Genomic DNA, 16,752 nt, shown 5'->3' on the forward strand with positions numbered 1-16,752 from the left:
CCCTCTTGCCTCAGCCTTCTTGGTCCTATGGGTGTTGGGATAGCAGGCAGTATCCTCCCTGTTCTTATTAAGGTCAATGATATTTCATTTATAGACAGACCCTTCTAGCTTAAGCCAAACCTCCCTGTTGATCCTTCATTTGCATATACACTATCTGTTGACTGTTGTTTATTTTCAATGTCTGATGACTTATTTGTTATTCTTAAAGCCTTGTTTTGACCTGACTCAGACATGAAGTAGAAGCTCTCAGCAAGGGCAACCTATGTCTCTTGGTGATCTGTTCCTGGCATTTTTCCTTTGGCTTCCTTCATTCTCTTGACCCAAAGTTTAGCACACTCTGCAACCTCCTCATTTTTCTTACTCATTCTTTCCTCAGAGCATTTGGTCAGCTTTTGTGTTGCAGGACATGAAGTAACAAAATGCTGAATCTTGGGACATTTAGTCTTGAGCTTCCTACCCTCTTTGTTTGGGGGCTTTCTAATGATGTATTAGAGAGCTTGAAAAACCTATAGATACTGCTAGCTCTTTTGGCCCCAACCAATGAGGCATAGCAGTACTTGTCAGGCAGGACTATTCTCCTCTCCTTTATTCTATTCTATTCTATTCTATTCTATTCTATTCTATTCTATTCTATTCTATTCTATTCTATTCTTTCTGTCTTAGTTAGGGTTTTACTGCTGTGAACAGACACCGTGACCAAGGCAACTCTTATAAAGACAACATTCAACTGGGGCTGATTTACAGGTTCAGAGTTTCAGTCCATTATCATCAAGGTGGGAGCATGGCAGTATCCAGGCAAGCATGGGGCTGGAGGAGCTGAGAGTTCTATGTCTTCATTTGAAGTGAAAACTGGCTTCCAGGCAGCTAGGATGAGGGTCTTAAAGCTTGCACCCATAGTGACACACCTACTCCAACAAGGCCACACCTACTCCAACAGGGCCATACCTTCTAACAGTGTCACTCCCTGGACTGAGCATATATAAACCATCATACTATTTTATTCTCTATCTTCCTTTTTTCTTCCTTCCTTCCTCTCTTCCTTCCCTCCTTCCTTTCTCTTTTCCCTTTCTGCAATAATCGAGTTGAGAACTCTCAGGCTGGCATGCAGAATGCATCTTTGACAGACCCGTGCTTCCTCTCCCCAGTTATCCTTGGTCTATACAAGAGTGTCCCTTACTCAACAGCAGGTTCACTCTGCCAGGCTCAAGACATGTTGCTTAATGGTCATTCTCACCACTGGTTGAACCACACAGCCCTCCCACACCTTATCCAGAGCACCAGCAGCTACTTCTGTGTCCATTTGCTTCAATGAACCTTAAGGTCATCATCTCCTTTGATGAGTTTCTGACAGCTGGTAGCTGGGAGGGAGATATTCAGCTTCATCTTGACACAGCCAATGGCCTGGGAAGTGCCATGAAAAAGCTGTGGTGTGTTTCCAAGGCTCCAGCTAACTGAACTCATGTACAGGAAGTTCTTAGTCTAAAGTTGCCATTTATATGCAATGCCTTAAGCCGGGTGTGGTGGACCACACCTTTAATCCCAGCACTCAGGAGGCAGAGGCAGATCCCTTGAGTTTGATGCTAGCATAGTCCTTAAAGAAAGATCTAAGATAGATGACGAGAGCCTGTCTTGAAAAACAAATAAATAAATATATAGATGCAATGCCTTCATCCCTAAAACTTATTTTATCTCATGCAATTAGAAAGAGGCCTGTCAAGGGAATGCTAAACACAGTCAAAGCCTGAAGTCTCTTGTGTGGTGTGGTGAGGGTAGAGGCAGGGAGCACGAAGGCACAGACAATTATCCTGGCTTAGCCATTCCCTGGATCATATCATTGCCTTTTATGTAGCAATCAAATGGGACAGGATGGATTCAGCATTGTACTTTAAAACCACTGTGGAGGGAGGTACAGCTGTTCAGACATGAGACACTGGATTCCTGGGGCCCTTCTCAGGAGTTAGCCTATTTTTTTGTTTTTGTTTTCCCTTCAAGGGAAAGAACCAGCTGGCCAAGGCAGGTTGTGGCAGGATGGTGGTATCTTGGCTTCATTTGCCTCTTGTGGAAGCTTTTGCTTCTCCAAGCAGCCAGCAGAGCCTCCACACAGCACAGAGCAGTACTTCTCAGTCAGGTCTGGGGATGAGGCTAGGCTAGGCTGGGCGTGGCCTCTAGGTCCTCCATCCCTCTTGCTTGGCCTGGGATGAGGGTGCCGCAGACGCCCACGGTGGGCTGAGGTGGTCAGGAAACTTACTGGACAATGCAGCTTGCACTTCCCTTTCCTTAATCACCCCACTACTTCTGCATGACACTCCTGTGCCAGGCACAATTGCCCTTCCTGCCGTTTATGCCTTTCCCATGTTTGTGCTCTAAGTGTCCCTCCCGGACAGCGCGTGGGAGGTATGGAATTCCATGAGGTACTCTCCTACCTCTCGACACCCAGCCCCTCTACTCCACTAACCCTGAATGTCCTCTGGACCAGCTCTGACACAGTTACATATACTCAAACAGACCTATTCCTACACTCAGACACATAAGCACACAGTCATATTCAAACATACACAGACATAAATCTACACACTCAAGCAAATACTCAGAAACACACACATAGACACACACAGACACACATATAGACACACCCACACAAATGCAATTAATACTGTCAGATAGAACACACCCGAACATTCAGACACAGAGATATATCCCTGCATGAGCATACATGTTCAAATAACCCCCAATCCTCTCACTCAAAGATTGATACACACAACCAGTCATTACCCTCAAATACACCTACAGTGACACACTTCACACATCAACACAAGCATACATTCACACACTCAGACTCCCCCCACCTCTGTATACATTCACACACATTAACACATAAACATTCCTAAGCATACTCCTTGACATATACAAAACACAAACACTTGTACACACACTCAGAGATATGGAGCACAGAAATAATGCTTGTACCACCAGCTATGGGGTGGGGGTATCCCTAGCCGAGTCTAGTACCACATAAATCGACCTTCTCCCTGTAGCAATCCAAAGGGAATATTTATATGTCCATCACCTACACTCCCCTCTGTGCCTGCATCCCCATCTCTGCTCCTGTGGAGCATCAGCCGAGGCTCCTTGCTTAGCCCCACCCCGCATCACCTGTGTGCCTTCACTTTTCAACTGCCAGGCTTTCCTTTGCATTACCAGATTCCCATTTCTTTGGGCTCCATCCTACCTGGATATTAAAAACACCTACTGGGAGTAGTGGCTCACATCTACAATCCTGGCACTTCAAAGGCTGGGTCAGGAGGACTCTTGTGAGTTCAAGGTCAGCCTGAGCTACAGAAAAAGATTTCTAGCAATAAACTAACCTACCTCCCATTCACCCACCATCACCACCACCACAACCACAATCACAACCACAACCACCACCGACAATAACAGCATTAAACCCAGAACAAAGTCCAAAGCCCAAGCTTTTATTTATTTTTTACTTCAAACTACTATGGGTCTGCTTCTACTTTACCCAGAATTCATCTGAGGGAGCCCCTGTCTTCAGTACCTCCACCCTCCTCCCATTCTTGTGGGCGTTCAGAATTGATCAGCTCCAGACATTTCTGTGAAACAACCTTGCAAAGGTCACAATGCAGTGGCATTGTGTGGTTAGACTGGATAACTTCCCCAGTCCACGTAGGATTTGGCTCACCTGCCACAGTTGGTACAGTTGTTCCCTGGTACTTCATGGTCTTGGTACACTTGCTTCTGGTACACACTCAAGCCTGGTGTCCTAACACTTAGCCATCCCTCTGTTTCATGTGTGGCATTTCCTCTTATCCCCAAACTCAATGGGGACTTGGCCCATCCCTTGCTCCTCAAAGACCTCAGGCACAGTGAACTCTGGCTTTGAATCTCCAGACCAGATTTCCCCCTTGGTGATCCCAGTGGTCCAATCTAATGTCATATTCTTACCCTACTCTGGAAGGCATCTCACAAGGAATGCACTTGATACGTGAGAGGTGGTGTTCTTAGAGGTCTGCCTCTCTATGGGTGAAATAATGTGTGGATGCACACGGGCTACCTTGTTAAATGATCTGTTAACCCCAGGTCATGTGTTGTCTGAACAAAGACTAGTGTACAGAAACATTTATCTGTTATCTATTTATCTAGGCACAGTCCCACTGAGGAAGACACTGTCTTGGCCGTCTTTGTATCTCCGTGCCTTATCCAAGAACCTGAGATACAGCAAGCTTGGGATGTCTGCTGAGTGAGCGACCTTGTGTAGAGTGGGTAGCCACAGCTGATCTGACTCCCAGCACCCCTGTTCTCTGTCTCCTGATAGACAATAGCACCAGCTCTGTCTTGAGGGTACAAACTGAGAGAGTAGCTGCGGCCCTTGGCTAAAGCTTAGAGCTTCCTATGTATTCTCTGTCAACCGTGGGCCCTGGTAGCATTTTGATGTGTGCTTTCCTGTTGAGGAGTTAGGCATATTTGTGGTGACAGTTAAGTTGTATGTGGGGCTACGAGGTGTTTCAGCTTGGGTAGGCAGATTTCCAAATGAGTTTCAAAAGACCAGTGAGACATGATGAATGCCAGCAAGAGAAGGTCTAGGTACCTACAGAGAGGATCATAGCTGTGGGAACCGAAGGGTAGACAAACATCTGGAGGACTGAGTGTCCAAGGCTTGGTGGTAGGAATGGAGACAATGCTTGAATTCTGGGGGAAATAGCCTGTGGTGGTGGTGGTGGGGACTTACGTAACCATAGCAACATTCAGCTTAAGATGAGGGATGAATGGCAAAGGAGTCTAAAGAACAGTGTGTTGTATGTAAACGGAAGGTAGTAAGACCAGTTGTGGATTCCCTCAAGACAACACTTTGTCTTTTGATTGAGGGTCATTTCATTTCATTATATAATCCAAGATGACCTCAAATACATGATCTTCCTGCCTTTACCTGCCACAACAGGAGGTGTATCATTATGTCCAATGAGATATGTGTCTAGGTAAGGTTCTAGGATATGGCATGGAGATAAAAAGATGGCCAAGACTTCTTCCCCTGTGGGACCTATGAGACAAATAGATAACAGATAAATAAGTGCACTAGTCTTTGTACAGGCAGCATGTGACCTGGGGTTAGCATATCACTAGACAAGGTAGCCTGTGTGCATGCACATATTATTTCACCCATAGAGAGGCAGATTCCTAAAAATTATCAACACTTGCTAACTGAGCTATCTTCTCAATGAGTGGATCGATCGATAACAACGAGGTTGATTATGCCATTGAGAGCCATGATTTGAGTCTAAGGCACTTATATCTAGTAACTTAACCTCCTTTCCCCCAAACCCATAACTACTAAAGTTTTAATTGTTTCTGTCTCCCCTTTCCTTCCCCCATGGGGACCAATGAACTCTCTACTTGGCTGGAGCCCACAGCCACCCACATCTTGACCCTGTAAGGTTTTTCCTTGTATACCATTCCAGGCACGAAACTGGACCACGTGGTATGTTTTTGCAGCTCCAATTTTCCATTTTCCAGGCCAAGATGAACTAACAGACCTTCCAAAACACTTTGCAGAGGCCGCAGCCACACAATACTGCACCTACAGGCTTCTCAGGGGAGACAGGATGCATATTGAGGTGCTGTTAAGGAGGGGGCTGGAAACCTGAATGACTGCAGGAGCATTAACACCTCCTTGAGCTGCCTCCCTTGTGGTATCAGCTCTGAGAGATTGCTTCCTCTCTCCTCCTGGCACGGTGCAGTGACTCCAGCACAGCAACACCTCCTCTCAAAGTTTTTCCAGTTGATGTCACATTTCCTAAGATCCGCCATCCTCCCCCAGACGAACAGTACTCCGGGAGTTCTCAAGCTGGGTTAGGAAGAACTTTTATTTGACTTTTGTGAGAAAAATTAAAGGCTTAGGTATGAGTGGCTAGCAAAACTTCTGAGGCCAGAGGTCTTTGGAGGATTTTTAAAATGAAGACATGTTGAAAACTTAAGCCCCATATGTAGCTACTCAGCAACAGAGAGTATAAGTAACTTGCTAGAGAACCGAACGTTCACATCCTTAGCAGAGATTGAGGAGGTCATTTATTGAGGAGGTCATTTGCATTTACTCTTCTTGAGCACATGTACATGTGTGCTCATGTGTGTACAGGTGTATATGCATGCGTATACGTGTCCTTAAAGATTTTCTTTACTTATTTTTCCTTTTTAAAATATTTATTTATTTATTTTATATAAAGACATTGTAGCTGTCTTCAGACACACCAGAAGAGGGTATCAGATCTCATTACAGATGGTTGTGAGCCACCGTGTGGTTGCTGGGATTTGAACTCATGACCTCTGGAAGAGCAGCCAGTGCTCTTAATCACTGAGCCATCTCTCCAGCCATATTTATTTATTTTTTAAAATGTTACGTGCATTGATGTTTTGCCTGCATGTATGTCTGTGCGGCGGTGCCACATCCCCTGGATCTGGAGCTACAGACAGCTGTGAGCTGTTGTGTGCGTGCTGGGAATTGACTTGGGTTCTCAGGGAGAGCAGCCAGTGCTTTTAACCACTGGGCCATCCTTCCAGACCCAGCATGTACATAGTGTACACACGGAGGCCGGAGAACATCATCAGTTGTCATTCCTTAGGTGCCATCTTTTTGTTATTGTTGTGAGATAGAGTTTCCCATTAGCTTGGAACTTCCCAAGTTGTCTAAGCTGTCTGGCCAGTGGGCACAAAGGATCTATGTTTGCCTCTCAGTGCTGGGGTTACAAGCACTATTTTCCACTACAAAAATAAGTTCTGTAGATGGAACTCAGCTTCCTTGACCACCAAAGGAGGGAGTAGATTGGATGGCACTGAGAATTCTTTATCTCAAGGCAAGCACTTTGCTGACAGTTCTCTCCCTAGCCATGGACCCAGGCCTCATTAGTTAAGAGCAGTTGTGAAGGCCAGAGACACCATGCACAGATGTCCGAGTTCTGCTTTTCGTGAAGCATCTGGCAGAGGGCACAGATGAAGATAAATTTCACTCAGCCAGGGAAACCTTTTGCCTGTGACCTGTATACAGGGGTCTAAGAACGCAGCAATGGCTGGATCCTGAGCAGTGGCCATGCACTGAGTGTTTGGGGCACAGAAACCAGTAAAATATAAGCCACTTCTTTCAGAAATCAGCTGCATACAGGGGAAGAAAGAGTGACGGACAGGGTGCTCTCTGTGGTAGTGTTTCCGCAAATTCATTCTTGCTTGGTTCTTGAAACTGAAAATTCACTGAGGGTTTTTAACATGGTGACAGCATACTAGGTGCTTACGTAATCTCAAAACTATGCCCCTGCATTGGCATCAGGCCTATCATGGGGAGCCAGAGCCAGAGGAACCTCACCAGAGGTGGAAGAACTAACAGGGTGTGTTTTGACTTCACTCCACTCTTCTTGGAGCCATGCTCAGGGGTGTTTTTATTTCCCATACTGTTTTTCTTAGTATTGTGGAGTTTTGTTTTCTCTCTTGTCCCAAATGAGAACGGCATCTTTTGCGAAATGGCAAAGTAGAGGTGACAAGATACCTTGAACATTAAGAAGTATCACAAAGATGGCGTCTGTGATGGTTCTGTCACTCGGCATCTCTCTAGGTGATTGCCACCTGTCATCCAGATGCAGATGTGTCCTAGAATTGCTTTTCTGGTTTGTTCTAGGACTTACATGGTGATTGACAAGGAAGAAAGGGGTTTATATGGTGAGTCCCCAAGCAAAGGAAACCCCAAGTGTCCTTGGTGAACGTCCATGCCTTGGGCAGAATTTTCTTATTAAAAGGTGCTATTTGTCTGTTGATAGACATCTAGACTGACTCAACTCCTTACTATTGTGGAAAGAACACTTATTACTAAAGTACTAGACGTGTATGCACGTGTGTCTCTGTAGTAGGTTGTATCGTTCTTTAGGTAGATGCAGGAGCAGTATAGCTGGGTCACATGGTAGCATCTTGAGGAGCTTCCACTCTCATTTCCACAGTGGTTGTACCAGCTTTGAGGATCTGGAGGACTCCTCTCCTACACCCATGGCAGCACCTGTTGTCATTCGCTTTCTTGGTGGCAGGCATCTGGCTGTAGTGGTACATACAACGCAACAGAGTTTTACTCAGCTGTAAAATGAAACATTGAAATGTGCAGGAAAATGTACAGAACCGAGGAACGTGACATTACGTGTGGTGCCCAGACTGAGAAAGACACATTGCGAATGTTCTCTTATACCAGGATCCTAGTTTGTTAACTGTGTGTGGGAGGAAATATGGGTAAAGACCAGGAAACTGGAAGGAGGCCAATGAGACTAGGAAAAAAAAAAGGCTTTAAGGCAGGGGTAGGGAAGACAGAACAGTGTGCAACTGGGGAGACTGGGACAAAAGAGTGTAGCAGAGAATGGGGGTGGGGTGAGAGGGAAGGGAAGGGCGGGGGAAGGGAAGAATTAACCAAGATATATAGGTATAAGAATTCTGGGTGGGTAGGGGATTGGAGGGGTGGGTATGGGGGGACCTTTGGGATAGCATTGAAAATGTAAACGAGGAAAATACCTAATTAAAAAAAAAGAAAAAAAGAAGAATTCCACGTGGGCCGGGCGATGGTGGCTCTTGCCTTTAATCACAACACTTGGGAGGCAGAGGCAGCCGGATTTCTGAGTTCGAGGCCAGCCTGGTCTACAAAGTGAGTTCCAGGACAGCCAGGGCTATACAGAGAAAGCCTGTCTTGAAAACAAAAACAAAAACAAAAACAAACACAAACAAACAAACAAACAAACAAAGAATTCCACATGGTAGTCTGTTACCTTTTAATTTTTTAATCAAATAGACTTCCAAACTGATGTGCCACTGACCAGTGGCTTGAGAGTTTTGATCCTTACTGTCAAGTAGACTTAGCTGCATCTGTGTCTTCTATAGGACAAACTCTTCAGAGAGTAGGGATGGCCTTGGACTTAGTATTGTGGGAGGAGCGATTCTGATGTGGAGTGCTGACTTCTGCTCTCTGGAGAGGAATCTAGGTCCAGTTTACAGATATTTGTGAAAATCTTCACTTATAATAAAGTAATAATCAATGCTAATATATTTTAAAATGTCCCTTGCATGGTCTTTCCCCACACTTGGTTGAGGAGCAATGGGTCTTTCTATGCATCCTACTTTTGTAATTGCCACAGAGAGGAAACACTAGAGGAGACTCACCTCTTAGTGTGTCTTGGAACACTCAGAGCACAATGTGAAAGTGAAGAGCAGAAGTCCCATGCCTTGGGTTCTAGGAGGTCAAAGGCTGATTAATGGCTACAGAGGTAGTGAGGAGTGAGGCGCTGATGGACAAAGGTGTCTTCTTGGGTGAGATCATAGATAGGAGAACCATGACAGATGTGGGGAAGAAAGTTGTTCATGCTAAAATGTGCAGTCAGGCTGGGGCGCTGCCAGACTGGTACCGGGAAAGGACTTCCCTCCTTCATTCATTGTTAGGAATAGGGATGTGGTGTGGGGGAAGAGAGCATTGTGAACAGGAAGGAGAAACTAGGATTTTGATTCCAAATCCAATGTAATTGCGACGTTAGCAGGTGTGTCGCCTTCTTTGCCTTCAGCTTCTTCCACCTTCAAGGGAGGAGATGGATGGGGTGACATCTGAGAATTCTACGCCACGAGACAGGATTTTGTAAGAAAAGGACAGAAGAGGATGAAGAGAAACTTGAATTCTTCTACAGATGCAACACTAAGGGGTTCTTATTTAGGTGAGCCTCATCTTTCCTGCAAAGCAGGGAATTCGGTTAAAGTGTCAGTGTCTGGAGGTAAGGATGCAGCTGGTGGGCATTTCCATAAAAGCACACAAACCCCACATAGAACAGAGTGTCAGTTTATAATGAAGTTCATTTTCTGCTGAGCTGATTTCTCCTTAGCTCTGTGAAGTAGTTATTTTGCTCAGGTCTGAGGTTAATGTTGCCATCACAGGTCATATCTGTGGGTCAGGTCTGGATGCTGTTGCTAGTGGACAGGGCTTTGAGATCATCACGGTGAGTCTTGGCTTTTCTATTGTGAGGCATGCCGTTCTATCTAGCATTTCGCCTGGTGTGTCCATCCGGAGGAACTTCACATAGCGTCACTTTCCTTGGCTAGATTCTCACATTCTGATGACATGGTCTTAGTGAGACCACACGTTGAGAGGCACTGGTGTTTCAGTGCTGAGACATGAAGGTGTTACTTATGGTTTCACAGGCACTGTTCTGGAGGTGTCAACGTGTCTTCTCCACATTGTGTCAGAATGTGGCAGCGGCGAGAAGTGAGGCCTTGAAGAATTGATTAGGCCGGGAGGGACCTCCCTAGCCAGTGGTATAAAAGCTCTTATTAAGACCTTTCCAGGAACTGGAGAGATGGCTCAGTGGTTAAGAGCACTGACTGCAGCCAGGCATGGTGGTGCACACCTTTAATTCCAGCACTCGGGAGGCAGAGGCAGGCAGATTTCTGAGTTCGAGACCAGCCTGGTCTACAGAGTGAGTTCCAGGACAGCCAGGGCTACACAGAGAAACCCTGCCTCGGGGGTGGGGTGGGGGTGGGGGAAAGAACCCTCTGGGTTTGAAAAAAAGAGCACTGACAGCTCTTCCAGAGGTCATGAGTTCAATTCCCAGCAACCACATGGTGGCTCACAACCAACTGTAATGGGATCTGATGTCCTCGTCTGGTGTATCTGAAGACTGTAACAGTGAGCTCACACACATAAAATAACTAAATCTTTTTTAAAAAAATGGTTTCTGTTGCCTCAATTATTTAAAAAAAAAAAAAAAAAAAAAAAAAGGCCTTTCCACCAGGAGAAACAGCTACATTATCACGGAGAGACGTGGGAGAAACCAGAATGGGAAGATTAAATGAGGAGGGGGACGCACGATGTGAGGGAGGGACAATAAACCCTAAGGGCCCTTTGAGGGTCCATATGCAAACTTGCCACTGAAGATGTTTTTAAAATGTGTACATATATGAAAGGAATCTAAATGGAACAGCTCCAGCTAGACCTCTTATGCAAAATTACAGTTTTAAATAGGAGCAAAATTTTATGATGTGTGTGTGGGGGTCACCACAACATGAGGAACAGTTTTGAAGGGTCGCTGCATTGAGAAGGTTGAGAACCACTGTTCTAAAGGAACTTAACAACACAATGGGAGGGTCTGGGAAGAGGTGAGGAAAAGCATGGTCAGGATATATTGAGGAAAACAATTGTTTCAATTAAAAATGTTGCTATAAAAAAAAAAAAAAAAAGACCCTGGGCTGGAGAGATGGCTCAGCAGTTAAGAGCCACAGGCTGCTCTTCCAGAGGTCCTGAGTTTAATTCTCAGCAACCACATGGTGGCTCACAACCATCTGTAATGAGATCTGGCGCCCTCTTCTGGCATGCAGGTAGAATGTAGTACACACAATAAATACATCTTTAAATAATAATAATAACAACAACAATAATAAAGACACTTCCACATCAGACCACCTCTGTGTTGTAAAGACAACACCCATCCCCTCCAGAGTGTAACTGTCCTGGCAGGAATAAGGACATTCTCAACAGACTCTTGGGTCTTTTCAGTGCTCACACTATTAAAGCAATAGACCAAAGGAATAGGAGTTTTCCCAGGACTCTCTCATGCTGGGAGAAGAAACACGCGGGGCCCCGGTGCCAGCCAGAGGGGAGCTAGTCTTCCCGAAAGGGAACTCATTTGGTTCAGGCCACTTTGCAAGAGAGACGGGAACCAAGGCAATCACAGGTTAAGGGTGGGAAGGACCACACTTTCACTTATGGATGCGTCTAGCTTTCTATTTAGGCCCGAATATCCTGGGCTTAAATATCCAAATATCCCCCAAGATGGCCTGGGGGCACTGTGTCCCCAGAGCTCTTTGTCCTGTCCCAGTGTGGCCACACTGAATAAATCTCCTTTCTCCTCTCTTCACTTGTTAGTTTCCTTAATTGGCCTATTGAGGATGGCTGGCTGAACCCAGCTTGTTGGGGCTGCCAGGGTCCAGGCTCTGACCCTAACAACTTCAGTAACAAGATGACCCAGTCCTCATCAGACACTGTTTCTGCTGGCATCTTGACCTTGACCTTTCCAGCTTCCAAAACTATGCGAGAGAGACACTCTGCTCTTTGTCAGTCTCCCAGTCTGTGGCGGTCTCAGATAGCGGCCCAAAGAACCAGGGGCACGAGGACAGGAGCCTGGTTCCTGGTTCCCAAGAGCTCACATTTCAGTGATCCGTTACCCCACTGCCATAAGTGGTCAAACAGCAGACGGTTTGGTGCAGGGACATCTTTAAAAAGATAGGTTCTCTTTCAGCAATGGAGAGCTCTACTGGCCAGCTGGCCTCCAGCCGCTTCTCTGCTCTAACTCAAAGGCGAAGCTGGTTTCTATTTTGATCATGCTCAGAGATTCCAGGCACGTTGACTCTGACCTGTGCCTCCCACATTCTGGGCAATGTTCTCAAGTGAAGTCCTGGCAGAGCCTGGAGAGGTTCACAGAGGTCTAGAATATCCGGGTCATCTTAGGACGGTGATGCTTGGTTCTGCTTGCCTGACTCATCAATTTTTTTTTTCCTTTCTTTCTTTTTTTTTTTTGTTTTTTTGTTTTTTTGAAGAAAGTCCATAATGGCTCATCCCTTGTCTCTAGCTCTGCAGTCTATCTAAACGTTTCAGAGTTCTTTGTCTAGAAGACAAAAACATCTACTTTGGGCAACATTCAACAAGCTAAGCTCCAATAAGAGCAGGAGAAGAGAGAGTATCTTGGTCCATTCAGATGCTGCTGTGCTAGAGGTCAGTAGCTTGTAAACTACAAAGACCAAGGTCAAGGCCATTCAGACCCAGCCTTAGTCTGAGTACCATGGATGTAACTTCATGAGAGGCAAGGTAGCTCTCCAAGCCTTTTATAAGGGCAGTAAGCAAGCCTGTTCACAAGAGCCCCACTCTTAATGATGTAATTACCTCCCAAGGGTCTGCTACCCAAAGACGGCACACGAGGAGTAAGAGTTTCAATGAAAGGATTTGAAGAGCATCATACAAACCTGTCCATTACATAGGACAATGAATCAGGTCCCTTGAATTATGTGAGACCTGGCTATGAGGGCTGGTAGGCTCCAGCTCTACCCAGTTGGGTGCCCATTTGAAATCCCCTATGTGAAGGGTAAATTTCGTCCTTTCCCTCAGGATGGGTGTAATCCACCCAATGGGGCGTTGTGATGCCGCGAGGGTTATGAGCTAAGCCCGAGTCCCTGGACTATGTTTATTCTAGGGCATTCTTACTTGGGGCTGCCCACGACTTCCTGCCTCAGATGGGGAGGGTATTGCCCTCTGGGGCTTGTCCCAGGGGACGGAGGTTTTTTTCCCAGGCCTGTGTGTGGTAGCTGGAAATGTTCCAGCGTTGGAAGAGACCTTGCCAGACCTGCCTATTGTTTCCAGAAGCCCCGCAGAGGCTGAACTAATTGGCCCCGTGGAATGTTGAAACCCACCACTCGGGTTCCTGCCCACCATGAGGAAGGCTGTTTGAGGAGGTGCTTGCTGGGAACGTGGGTTTGCTGTGCTCAGTTGGGCTGGTTTTCATTCAGTGCACGCTTTCCTTGACTTGCCATCAAAATGCAGAGGTAGAAGAAAACCGGTTTGTTAACTTCTCAGGAATAGGAGGCCAGCTGCGGGAAGACTTAAGAGTCAAAATCCCCAGCAAAGATGTGAATTCAAGCCTCTGCTATGTTTTCACTATCCTACCAGGAGTCAAACATGCGCACTCACTCTCTTTCAGTCCCGGCTAAGCCACCTCCTCCAGGAAACCCTCCATGTTGTCCTCAATCTTATTAGCAACACCCTTTCTTCTGTGGGGTGGAGTGTGTGCTCAGCACCAATGGGACGATGGGATTGATTTGCCTTTATGCTTGTTACAGTGACTCACCCTGTGGCAGAGTTCTCTAATCCAGAAGATCTGGGGCGTGCTTCCTAAACACAGGTTGTCTCTTGTGGTTATTGCTTTTGAGTTTTTATTCTTTCAGGGGCTGTAAACAAATACATTTTAGGCTCACGGCATAATTGAGCAGAAACCACACATTTCTCTGATACACCACGGGTCCCCCTCTGACCCACAAGTCTTTGCACTCTCAGCATCCCACCACACCAGAGGGGTGTGTTTGTCATCATCCTTGAGCTGCATTAACATCACTGTCATCCAGAGCCCGGTGCCTACCCCAGCTCATTTGTAGCATTGCATGTTTTCTCTGACTTTAGACAAGTGTGTGACACTACCCACCAGAGTGCTGGAGACAGGCGTGTCTGCTCCCAAACTCACTCTGATCTGTCTGCTCATGACTCTGCCCCAACCATTTGGCAACCACCGGCTTTCCACGGTATCAGTAGTTTTGCATTTTCAATGTTAGGTCCTTGAAATCATAATGGATAGACATGCATCCTTTTAAGATCCTCCGTTCATATGCTTTAAGTTCACTCCATATAGTTCCCCCTTTCTCTATGTACCTGTACATGATGTATATGTATATATGATATATATATGATGTATATGTATATGATGTATATATATGATGTATATGTTATATGACTATCACATACATAGTACATGATATACATGAATATGTATATGGTGTATATAAATATGTATATGATGTATAAGAATATGTATATGATGTATACGAATATGCATATGATGTATATGTATGTGTATATGTATATGATGTATATGTGTATATGATGTATATGTATGTGAATGTATATGATATATATGAATATGTATATGATGCATATATATATATATATATACATATATATATATATACACACACACATGTATATTTGTGGGGTGCAAGGAATTGCAGGGCCTTGCACATGCTAGGAAAACACTTCATTACTGAGCTGTAACTCCATCCCTGTGTGTAGGTTTTTCGTGTACACAGTAGTTCTCAATTCCTGGGGTAAACGTCCAGAAACACAAGTGCAGATCCTGAAGCTGACAAGTGCTTAGTTGTATGAGAAATTGCCAACCCATCTTCCAAAGAGTCTGCTTCATTTTGCTCTCCTGCCTTCAATGTGGGAGTGTCCATGCCCGCACTACCCAGTGCTCTCTGTGTTCTGGGTTTGCCTGTTCTAAGAGACATGTCAAGGCATATCCCTGTTGTCTCTTTCACTTTTTTTCCAGTTGTCCTGTGGCCAGGAGTGTCTTCTTGTAGGTTTAATTGTCTCTCAAAGCATCTCTCCAATACAATGGTGCTCTCCAGGAGGGCCCCTCCAGGAGGGCCCCGAAACTCAGCACTATGTGTGCCTTCTTGAAAGCCCCCCCTTTTAATAAAAAAAAGACTTTTATTTATTTATTTATTTAATGTATGTGAGTGTCAGGTGTGTCACTGTCTTCAGACACACCAGAAGAAGGCATCATATCCCCATTATAGATGGTTGTAAGCCACCATGTAGTTGCTGGGAATTGAACTCAGCACCTCTAGAAGAGCAGACAGTGCTCTTAACCACTGAACCATCTCTCCAGCCCAAACTTCTCTTAAGAAGATTGAATTAGATCCTTTCCTCGTTGCTAAGACAAGATACCTGGTGAGAAGATGTAGGCATGGAAGGGCTTGTGTTGACTCGCGGGGGTGGAACAACCCATCACTATGGGGAAAGCATAGCAGCAGGACCTTGAAGTGGCTAGTCACATGGCATCTGCCATCAAGAAGCATAGTTGAAGGATGACACTCGGCTCAGGTTCTCCTTCCTTCAGTCGGGGACCTCAGCCCATGGGATGCGGGCATCACTGCATTTATAGTGGGTCTTCTCATTATAGAAACTCTCTCAAAGACCTGCCCAGAGGTTCGTCTCCTAGGGAATTCTAGATCCTACCACACTGACAATATTAACTATATAATATATGTGTGTGTACATACATACATACATACATACATACATACATAGTTTCTTTTCTAAAATCTATGTCTAAGCATTGAAGCACTGGCTAGAAGACATTAAAGTAATCCAGCCAGGTCACTGTAGCAACTTCCTGAACTCAAGGCAAGGATCTGGTTGGAAAAACACCATCACAGCCAAAGAACAAATACAGAAACTGGGAAATGCCACCTTTGGTGTGCATGCTACCCAGGAATCAGGTGCAAACAATGACCAGGGGTCAGATAGTTAATAGAGAGCTGGTTCTTGTGTCACTCACTCACACTTAAAGACTTCAGCCAAGGCCAAGCTGGCCTGGCGTCGTCCCTCACACCATTAACAGGGAGGTCTCTGAAACACTGGAACAGGCCCAGAGCAGAAACGTGTTGGGACACTTCCTCTACACTTCAGCAGGACAAACATCTATTCTGGGTTTGGGCTGTTTCCAAGTTGGGTTACAAGATGATAAACAATAGGGATTTTGGAGGGGAGGGGGAGCGAGTGAGATTTTTTAACTGGGTACTTTCGCAAAAGCACAATTAACACAGTACTTGAAGAAACGATCAAGTAGAATAGTTAGGGATGTGAAGGATTGTCTGCGGTTGTAAAAAACATTTCCCACCATGGTTCTTGTTTATCCCTTGGATGTTTGGGAAGACCTGCCGAGGCCATATTTTTGTCTAGTCATTTGTGTTTCCCATAGACTCCGAGAACTTTCTTTTATAGACTATCAATAATTATCCATCTGACTCTGAGGGTAAGAAATGGAAAGTAGAAAGTTCAAGAAATCAATTAGCCGGCTTAAATTTGCTGAGAAATCCGGGACGGTGTTCAGGACTGAAACTTACAAAAGTAAATCAACA

This window comes from Mus musculus, chromosome 8, assembly GCF_000001635.26.
Source record: "Mus musculus strain C57BL/6J chromosome 8, GRCm38.p6 C57BL/6J".
In the NCBI taxonomy this organism is placed as follows: domain Eukaryota; kingdom Metazoa; phylum Chordata; class Mammalia; order Rodentia; family Muridae; genus Mus; species Mus musculus.